Source organism: Lactuca virosa, chromosome 4 (assembly GCF_052849685.1).
Source record: "Lactuca virosa cultivar CGN04683 chromosome 4, Lactuca_virosa_CGN04683_v6, whole genome shotgun sequence".
Taxonomy (NCBI): domain Eukaryota; kingdom Viridiplantae; phylum Streptophyta; class Magnoliopsida; order Asterales; family Asteraceae; genus Lactuca; species Lactuca virosa.
Genome location: NC_136429.1, coordinates 440,897 through 451,696, shown reverse-complemented (window position 1 = coordinate 451,696; position 10,800 = coordinate 440,897). Strand labels below are relative to the sequence as shown.

General features: G+C 31.2%; 1 pseudogene; it reads right to left on the bottom strand.

Moving 5' to 3' along the window:
* Nucleotides 1-1,617: 1,617 nt before the first annotated feature.
* Nucleotides 1,618-1,953, bottom strand: LOC145109790 (putative mitochondrial protein AtMg00820 pseudogene; annotated as a pseudogene).
* Between the last annotated feature and the right edge of the window lie 8,847 nt (nucleotides 1,954-10,800).

Below are 10,800 nucleotides of genomic sequence, written 5' to 3'. Positions count from 1 at the left end.
TTTCACTCATTTTCATTCCGACAAAATACGACTCAATAAACATATTGACAACATTCTGACAGAATGAAAATAATAATAAAAAGTCTATAATAACATTATAGACAATTTAATTAGTGAGAATGTGTGATAATGACAATAGTTATTTAAGACTGAACGTATTCATATTATCAAACAACATATTTTCTTTGTCATTTTCACAGAATAGCATTGTCCACACGTCCGCACAATATAAGTTCATCCACATTTGAACCTAACTCTCTCTCTCTCTCTCTCTCTATATATATATATATATATATATATATATATGTATTCAATTGTGTCGGTTGAGAATGATTAATAACTATTAAATCTAGTACGTAATTGTCATGCGTGTACCGGCCCAATAGTCTCGCTTATATTCAATATTCCCCGTTATGCTAGACATGAAGAAAACCCAAGCTTTCACTTAAACGATTGAAATTTCCCACTTGCAATGCTTTAGTGAAGGTATCAACAGCATAGGTCCTTCGTTTTACAGAAGTCGACCATAATTTCTTCATTGTTGACAAGTTCTCGAATGAATTGGTACTTAATCCTGATGTGTTTACTCTTTCCGTGAAAGACAGGATTTTTCGACAATAAAATTGTTGATTTGATGTCGCAATATATCTTTGTGGGTTTATCTGAAGTGGCCTTAATTCCTTTAAGATAGATCGCAACCATAAAGCTTGGCATCCTGCAATAGATAACGCCATATATTCGTCCTCTGCTGATGATAAGGCAACAACGCTTTGTTGCTTTGTTTGCCAAGAGACTGCTCCTGACCCCATATCAAACACATATCCTGCAGTACTCTTGCTATCATCAAGGTTCCCTCCAAAATCACTGTCACTAAAACCTATTAGGCTAAAGTTTTCAGTCCTTGTGTATACAATTCCATGATCGATTAAACCTTTGACAAATCTTAAGATTCATTTTCCTGCTTCCCAGTGATGGTCCCTAGGAGATTCCATAAAACGACTTATTAAACTTACTGAGAATGTAATTTCGGGACGAGTGGCTGTTAAATACATGAGATTCCCGACTAAACTTCGATAAATGTGAGGATCAATAAGCTTCCGCGGTGAGTTTTTTGAAAGTTTCAAACCGAATTCCATAGGTGTAGGGGATGGGGAGTCTTCGTTCATCTTAAACTTAGTGATCAGTTCCTTTGCGTATCGCTTCTGACAAATGGATATCTTATATTTTTCTTGTTTAACCTCGATCCCAATAAAGTAATGCAATTGCCCCATGTCTGTCATTTCAAATTCATACGTCATGGAATTCTTAAACTCTTTTATCATCGTGCTTGAATTCCTGTGAACACTAGATCATCAACGTAAAGGCACACAACTAACATATTGTTTTCAACTACCTTGATGTATAAAGTATGTTCATGCACACATTTCTTGAACTCGTGAACTGTAAAGTAACTGTCGATCCTGCTATACCATGCGCGTGGCGCCTGTTTTAACCCATACAAAGCTTTTTTTAGACGACATACCTTATGCTCTTCTCCCTTCTTTATATAGACAATAGGTTGATCGATGTAACCTCTTCACTGAGAAGCCCATTAAAAAACGCAGACTATACATCCATTTAGTGGACTTCCCACCCTTTTTGTGCAGCCAATGCTAGTACCAAAAAAATGGTTTCCAAATGAATTACTGGAGAAACAACTTCCTTGTAGTCTACACTGAACTTTTGCTTATAACCCTTAACAACTAATATGGCCTTGTACTTATCGACCTTCCCTTCCTTGTTGAATTTGGTCTTATAAACCCACTTTACTCCTATATAATTGCTTGGTGGATCAACTAGATCCCATGTGTCATTTTTAATGATTGCTTTGATTTCTTCATCCATGGCATGTTTCCATTTGTCTTGTTGGTAAGCATCTTCGAAGCTTATTGGATCTCCGATGGAAGGTGTCATCATTGGTCTGCAAACGTTTGTGTTGGGTTTTAGTTCAAAAATAGTTTCATAAACAAGAAAAATATGGCAACAGAAGACTTTAATTTTTGAAATAACATAAACATTCTATACCCACCAAGGATCTTCTTGAAAGTTATAGAAAGATTAAAATACCAACCAAAGAAGAGGTGAAGAAATAACAAGCTTTGTAGTTCTTTGGGTCCTCTTGGGAGGCTTGGAAGTTGATGAAGAATGTGGAACCTTTGAGACACCAACAATGACTCAACTTGATGTAGATGCTAGTCCAAAACTCTTAAACCCTTAAGCTTTAAGTTCATAACCAATATGAACTTAAAGTAGGCTTGAAGATGCAAGTGTTCTTGAAGAAATGAAGAACAAAAGGGAGAGAGTAACCTCCTCTAAGGAAGGAAATGAGCAAACCATTCACTAATTCAAGCCTCCTCTAAGGAAGGAAATGAGCAAACCATTCATTAATTCAAGCCTCTTATTTATATGCATAAAGTGGGGTTAATAACCATTGGTCCTTAGCACTTTAAGCAAACATGTCCCCATTGTCATAAGCATGTCTCCCATGCCTTTAAAGCATGATTTAGACAGTCATACACTTCTTCTTTTTATGCATATATCGAAAATTGCATAAAGAAGAAGAAAGAAAGTCAAACTTTTATAAACTCTTTTATAAAATATAAACCTTGTCTTTTAGGAGAAAGACAAAAGGATTCAACTAGTCCAAAAGTTTGTACATGACTTATAAATCATACCAAATGATATATATTAAGTTACTTGCTAATGGAATTTATTATTTCCATGAAATAAATAATTTCCAATTTAATTATAAGAGTTTTATTGAATATTTATTAAAATCAATTTCTAATAAATAATAAATTGTATCAAGTTGTTGTTAGTGTGACCCATTAGTATCATATGTTATTTAGAAATATCACTTTAATATGACTCTTGAGCATACTGGACCTTTCAATCTCCCACTTGCGCAAGACTCATATTGGACTGATATAGACAGTGGTGAATGTCTAGCAACATTTCGCTGCCCCTAAGACCATACGACTGTTTGTGCCATTCTTTCAACACCCAATTCCCAAAAAGCTCAAAGCTACAATTGGTGTATAAGGTAAGTTTATCCGTTATCCCTTTGCTACAAACATCATGTTGAACATGAGATTCGGATCGCGATCAATCTCATTAGTTGTTCAACTTTTGGTAAGGCGCCTTAGATGTCTAACTCTCAACACATAAGAGGAACAAATCCCATCTTGACTACATAATCCTCTTGCATAGTTCACACCATACCTGAAAATGGCTTTTATAACTGCCCGTTTATGGAACAACATTTGACCATATCAAACATAGTACTCCCTACACTTAAGTCCCACTATGTATCTCAGGTGTTAAGGATACAAAGATAGTACCTTTTAATCAAGTATCATTCATGATAGCGATCCATGAGATGATCTTGATGCGGGTTAGTTCAATACTAGTTCTCTGACAAGTACCTATGAAACGTGGTTACAACCACTTGCCTACTTTCATCTAGTGAAAGTCAACAATCCAATTCATATTAGTCTTACTTCATAATTGCTCCCACAGTTATAACTAACTATGAACTTTTAGAATAATAACATTATTCATGGATTAAACATGTTAATATAGAACACAACAAGTATTAATGTGATGACTATATCCTAATATATCATAACATTGTCTAATAGTTGTTGTTATAATGTTCCAATATCCAAATACTAAATCCAAATCAAAAACCCATTTCTAGAATAATAAAGTCTTATAGATGAAGTGTGACCAATCATACTTAGCTCAAAAGAATGACTTTATCAATGGATCTGTCAAAATTTGATTTGTGTGAATTCTGTGAATACTTTCATCTCCATACTTAACTTACAACATGATCAAATACCATGTCCTATGCATAATATGGCGTAAATGATGAATTCATTTGACAAGAAAATAGAATATAAATCATTTCATCTAGTTCAAGCCTATGAGCTATGTACTTTTGAGGTTAGCTCAAAATTGTGCCATATGACAATGCCAAGAATTCTCCAAAAGAATCTTGTGTCTTGATCCCTTTCAAGATATTGTCAATATATATATATATATATATAAGGACATGAAACTTTTAACATTCATTTTATCTATCCCTTATAGATTTTACATTCCAAGAATGTATCTTTTCCTTCCTAAGTCTTTCATTTTAGAAATATTTTCCGAGTCAAGGTGAAAACGACCTTGCTTAGTCAGAATGTGATTTCAAATGATTAAGTATGTCTCAGTCATACAAGATTAGGAATTTCACTATGCTCCCACTAGTTCTTAGTAAACACACATGTTCTATTCATTTTGATATAAAAACATACATTATGGTTTTACATAAAATGTTGATTATAATATTTAGATGTTTGCTTTATATCCACAAGTGGATCTCAAGCTTTACACATTTTGTTAGGATAACTTGGATTAAGAAAACCTCCAGGCTAATCAATATAGATATCTTCCAGTAGATGTCTATTAAGAAAAGCGGTATTTCTTGAAATCTATTTACTATATCTCATATTAAGAATATGAATTTATAGCAAATAATATCCTTATTGATCTAATCATAGCTACCTGTGAAAAAGGTTTGATCACAGTCAATGTCATGAGTATGATGAGGACCACAGTCAACGACATGAGTGTAAGAGGGTCCTTTTACTACAAGTCTTGCTTTAAATGTGTATGGTTATCCATGTAATTTATTCTTTCTAGAAGAATCATTTACTCCTTCTAGCCTTGCTATAGGGATAAATTTTAATCAAGCCCATACTTGATTCTCATACATGGATTTCATCTCATGTTCACGACTCTAAGTCATTTATCAGATTCAACATCTGACATAACATCTTGGTATTTGATAGATTTTCCAGAAACCATCAATAAAATCTCATCAATGAGAGATTCCACATTTCTCAAGTCATAGATGATTTCTACCGCTAATGCGAACAATTTGTGTTTGTGAATAGCTATTATTCAATTTTAACAATCCTTGTTAAAACTAGTGCCGACTATTACTACATAAGGTTATGGTTCTTGAGCTGCTTCAAGTTCCATGTACCTCCCACTTGCTTTGTCATTAGAAGCTTTCTTTCTACTATCTTAGCTTTCACAAGAATAAGATAACCTATTCTTTGTGGGTTTTCATATTACAATCTAAGCCACATTTAGAGTATTATACAAATATGTATTTAGTAGATTTTGGGTTTAGAAGCTTTAGTCCAACATAGGTTTTAAATCCATAAAACATTTAATAAGATATGAATGGAGCCTTTCCATACTAAATCTTATAAAGTGTTTAATCTACTTATTAGTTGATATTTGTATTCAAGATATAATTAATAGTGATTTAAGTATTATCCCAAAAAGATTAAAGGAGGATATTTCTACCGATTAGAAAGTAAATCATACCAAGTAATATTTAATTCATCATTTATTATCATTAAGGCCTTAGATGGTTCTTACCGGTTTGCATCTCAACTTTTGAAACCTTCAACAAAGATTTCACAATTATGCTTTACCACGTAAAATATAATTAAAACTACTATAGTTGTTAATAATGTTGATTTGGTATCTTGTGCTTAATCTCAGACATTCATTAGAAAGGAAGTCATACATCAAAGTGTATAGTTCCTTAATTATTTTCTCTACACCTTAGTGAAAATATCATTAGGAATCCTTTACATATGTCAAATAAACTACATTATTTGCCTTCAAAGATCCCTTTCTTGAAGTTGGAATATGTGAATGCCATTTATATAATAAGGATAACAATGTCAAAGATGAGTTTGACTTAAAACAAGTTTAAGTACTCAAAAGTTCTTGCATATAGAACTTAATTTTATTTATGAAATGTTGATATTTACTTCACAACTCTATTAAGAGATCTAGTATCATAAATAGAAGTTAATCATTTCATAATATGAATATTATCGTTATGAAAAACGATTAAGTAAATGATCAAACATTTGAATAAAATAACTGAGACATAAATTTAGACATTTAAACTTATAATGGAGTATTTCAAACATTTGAATAAAATAACTGAGACATAAATTTAGACATTCAAACATTTGTATAAGTTATAAAAATCACCATTTTAAACTTATAATGAAGTATTTCAAAAATTTTCGTTAAACGATTTTATAAAACCGTGTTTTATTTTAAAATAATAACTTGTTACATCTTATGTGCAATTTTGAAAAACCCAAACTCCATGTGATGTTTATTTTGTCCAAAATTATTTTAGCATGTGAATAACTAATTTATCAACTACACAAAATAATGCATAAAATAAACAACACAAACATGCATAAAAAGATATGTGCATAAACATAACCAACTAATGACAATTTTGTGAGCCAACACAAAAATGCCAAGTCCATTCCTAAAGGGACATTTAAGGGGACCAAAAATATTTTGTAATGTTGTTGAAGAAGCTCCCACTTGAGTAAACACCCATTGCTTGCAAAAGATTTAAAAAGCTTCTTTAAAGGAAAGACTGCAGCTTTCATGACACTTTTAAGAAAGTGTCATCTTTCTGTTCAGCACCTTTTCAGCACATGTGTGCCATTCATGACACTTTTCAGAAAGTGTCATGTTCTGCCCAGCACATGTTGAACTCGAAAATTTTCCTTTTGTCTTCAAAAATGGTTCAAACTTCATTTCTTGTTACATCTTTGTACAAATAAATAATTTCTAAAAACTAATCTATTACATTACAAAAATAAACAAGAAAATCTAATATATTTAATTATTACATACCATATGAATAAATAAATTACTACAACCATTTTTATAATAAAAACAACAAACACAACAACACAACAAACACAATGGTCATTGGCTAGTTTTTGAACATCATATACATCTACATACACATAAAACAAACTTTGCTTTTATAAGACAACTTTAAATGACAAAAGATGCATGAAACTTTTGTCACATAAAATAACAATTAAGCTGTCATAGAAAATATGTATGAACTTATTTTTATAGAAAAACAAGTTACCCATATTCTCCAAAAAAATAAGATTTCCAAAAATCAAATATCTAACCAAACTTGCAAGATGGCTCTCATACCAATTGTTGGGTTTTAGTTCAAAAATAGTTTCATAAACAAGAAAAATATGGCAACGGAAGACTTTAATTTTTGAAATAACATAAACATTTTATACCCACCAATGATCTTCTTGCAAGTTATAGAAAGATTAAAATACCAACCAAAGAAGAGGTGAAGAAATAACAACCTTTGTAGTTCTTTGGGTCCTCTTGGGAGGCTTGGAAGTTGATGAAGAATGTGGAACCTTTGAGACACCAACAATGACTCAACTTGATGTAGATGCTAGTCCAAAACTCTTATACCCTTAAGATTTAAGTTCATAACCAATATGAACTTAAAGTAGGTTTGAAGATGCAAGTGTTCTTGAAGAAATGAAGAACAAAAGGGAGAGAGTAACCTCCTCTAAGGAGGTTATAGTTTTAAGAGGAAGGAAATGGGAAAACCATTCTCTAATGTAAGCCTCTTATTTATATGCATAAAGTGAGGTTAATAACCATTAGTCCTTACCAATTTAAGCAAATATGTCCCCATTGTCATAAGCATGTCTCCCATGCCTTTAAAGCATGATTTAGACAAGTCATACACTTCTTCTTTTTATGCATATCTTGAAAATTGCATAAAGAAGAAGAAAGAAAGTCAAACTTTTATAAACTCTTTTATAAAATATAAACCTTGTCTTTTAGGAAAAAGACAAAAGGATTCAACTAGTCCAAAAGTTTGTACATGACTTATAAATCATACCATGTGATATATATTAAGTTACTTGCTAATGGAATTTATTATTTCCATGAAATAAATAATTTCCAACTTAATTATAAGAGTTTTATTGAATATTTATTAAAATCAATTTCTAATAAATAATCAATTGTATCAAGTTGTTGTTAGTGTGACCCATTAGTATCATATGTTATTTAGCAATATCACTTTAATATGACTCTTGAGCATATTGGACCTTTTAGTTTGTGTGCACAAGCTCTAGTGGTTTAGATGCCCTCCATGCTTTGTCCTATGGAAAGGATTCCCTAGAATGGTTCCCCATCATACATTCTTCACATATGTCTTTAGTTTTGTTGATGTTTAGCAATCCATGCACAAGCTTGTGTATTTGCATGTAGGATAGATACCCAAGGTTTAAGTGATCAAATTTGTGATGCCAAAGTAGAGATGTAGGTTGAGTAGATATAATTAATGAAAAGGCAGACTTATCTTGAAATTTTAACGGGAACATTTTGTTTGTTGTCATGTGAATTCTCCCAATTAATTTTCCACTTTCATCCTTAATTTCACATGTTTTATTGTAGAAATGTATATCATAGCCTTTGAGTAAGATTTGTCCCAGGATTAGGAGATTATAATTCAGACCCGGAACAAAATGTACATTAGGTATTTTCTTTTCCCACTCCTTAATTGGTTTTGATAGTAACGTCTCCAATCCCATGCACATCCAATTTCTTATCGTCTCCAGTACGTACTTCCCTTTTTAGGGAAGTGTCTAGGTTTTCAAACACATTTTTGTGTTCTGTCATATGATTGCTACACCCGCTATCGATATACCAAATGTCATCGGAAGGAATTTCTTGCGTACTCAATATCATGAACATCGTGTCTCCTTCATCTTCTTCTTCTTTGTGCATAAAATTGGACCCCTTTTTCTCATCTGCTAATTTTTTTCTACAAAACTTGGATGTATTTCCAGTTTTTTGACAATAATAACATTGCAACTGTGAGTTTGGTCATCCACGCCCCTTACCTTTGTTGCTATTGTTTTGATCATGGTTTGTTTCTATAGGGTAGTCGTGAGATCCGCCTTGATTTGATGATTGTAATTGAAAGGATTGCTCAAATGTTGGAGAATCGAATTGCCTCATCATGAGCTCGTGTGATTGCAAAGTCCCTAGTATACTTTCCAAGGATAGAAGTGAAATATCCTTTGATTCTTCTATAGCAACAACTACGTATTCAAAATTTTATGGTAAGGCTTCGTAAGATATTTTCTACTACTCTTTTATCTTTGAAGTTTTCTCCATTTAATCACAATTGATTCAACAATATGACTACACTGTTGTAATAATCCTCCATAAATTCTTTCTCTTTCATTTTGATGTTATCAAACTTTCATCTCAGGGTTTGTAGCCTTACTATCTTTACTTTTTCTTCTCCACGGTAGGTTTTATGAAGCGTGTACCAAGCGTCCTTTGACGAGGTTGAAGAACATATCCTTTCAAATGTTATTTCGTCAACAGCCTGATACATTAGAAAGAGCACTTTTCTGTCCCTCCTTTTGTTGTCTTTGATTTCATTGATTTGTTCATCAGAGAGTTGGTCTTCCAGTTCCTCGAAACCATATTCAACAATTTCCTAAAGGTATAAGGATTTGAATAGTAGCTTCATCTGAATACTCCAATGATAACAGTTCTTTCCATTGAGTTTTGGAAGTTTTGGATGTATGTTGTTTACGGACGCCGTAATTTCCTCGCTCTAATACCAATATGTTAGAATGAAGAAAAAAAGATAAACAACAGATTTACTTCTAGAAACTTTTATATTAAAATACTTATCAAGTTATTTACAGGGACAAAATATATATATATATATATATATATATATATATATATATATATATATATATATATATATATATATAGAGAGAGAGAGAGAGCGAGTACAAACCAACACACCTATTCAATTGTGTCGATTGAGAATTATTAATAACAATTAAATCTAGTACGTAACTGTCATGCATGTACCGGCCCAATAATTTAGCTTATATTCAATAATATATATATATATATATATATATATATATATATATATATATATATATATATATATATATATATATATATATATATATATATAGGGCTAGCTTATAATGTGGATGAACAATTATTGTGTGGACGTGTGGATAATGCTATTTTATGAAAATTACTAAGAGAATATGTTGTTTAGTAATGTGAATACGTTCAATCTCACAGAACTGTTGTTATTTTAATGGATTCTCACCAATTCTAATTCATTTTTGTTCTCATTCATCGTTTTTTATTTATTTTAATTCTTACAGAATACGACTCCATAAACATCCTGATAACATTCTGACAACATTCTGACAGAATGAGAATAATTAAAAAAAGTGTATAATAACCTTATAGACGATTTACTTAGTGAAAATGCTTAATAATTAAAATAATTATATAAGATTGAACGTATTCATATTATCAAACAACATATTTTCTTGTAATTCTCACAGAATAGCATTATCCACACGTCCACACAATAGATGTCAATCCACATTTGAACCTAGCTATCTCTCTCTCTCTCTCTCTCTCTCTATATATATATATATATATATATATATATATATATATATATATATATATATATATATATATATATATATATATTGGTTGGGATCAAATGTGAATCGCAAATATTGTGTGAATGTGTGACCAAATTATGCTCATTATATTAAAAAGAATAAAGAGAAATGATTTTAGGATACACGTGATTAACATGGACTAACATGTACTACATAATTACAATTATTTATTTTAAGGACAAATTTGATATTTTATAAAGAGAGAGAAATGAGAATTATCTAAATTTTAGGCAATTAAGTAAAGTTAATTACTAGAAATCAAATCAAATCTCATATTTTATTCAACACATTTGAATTAAATCAGATTTTTTAGAATACATTTTAATTCAAACACATATGAACATGT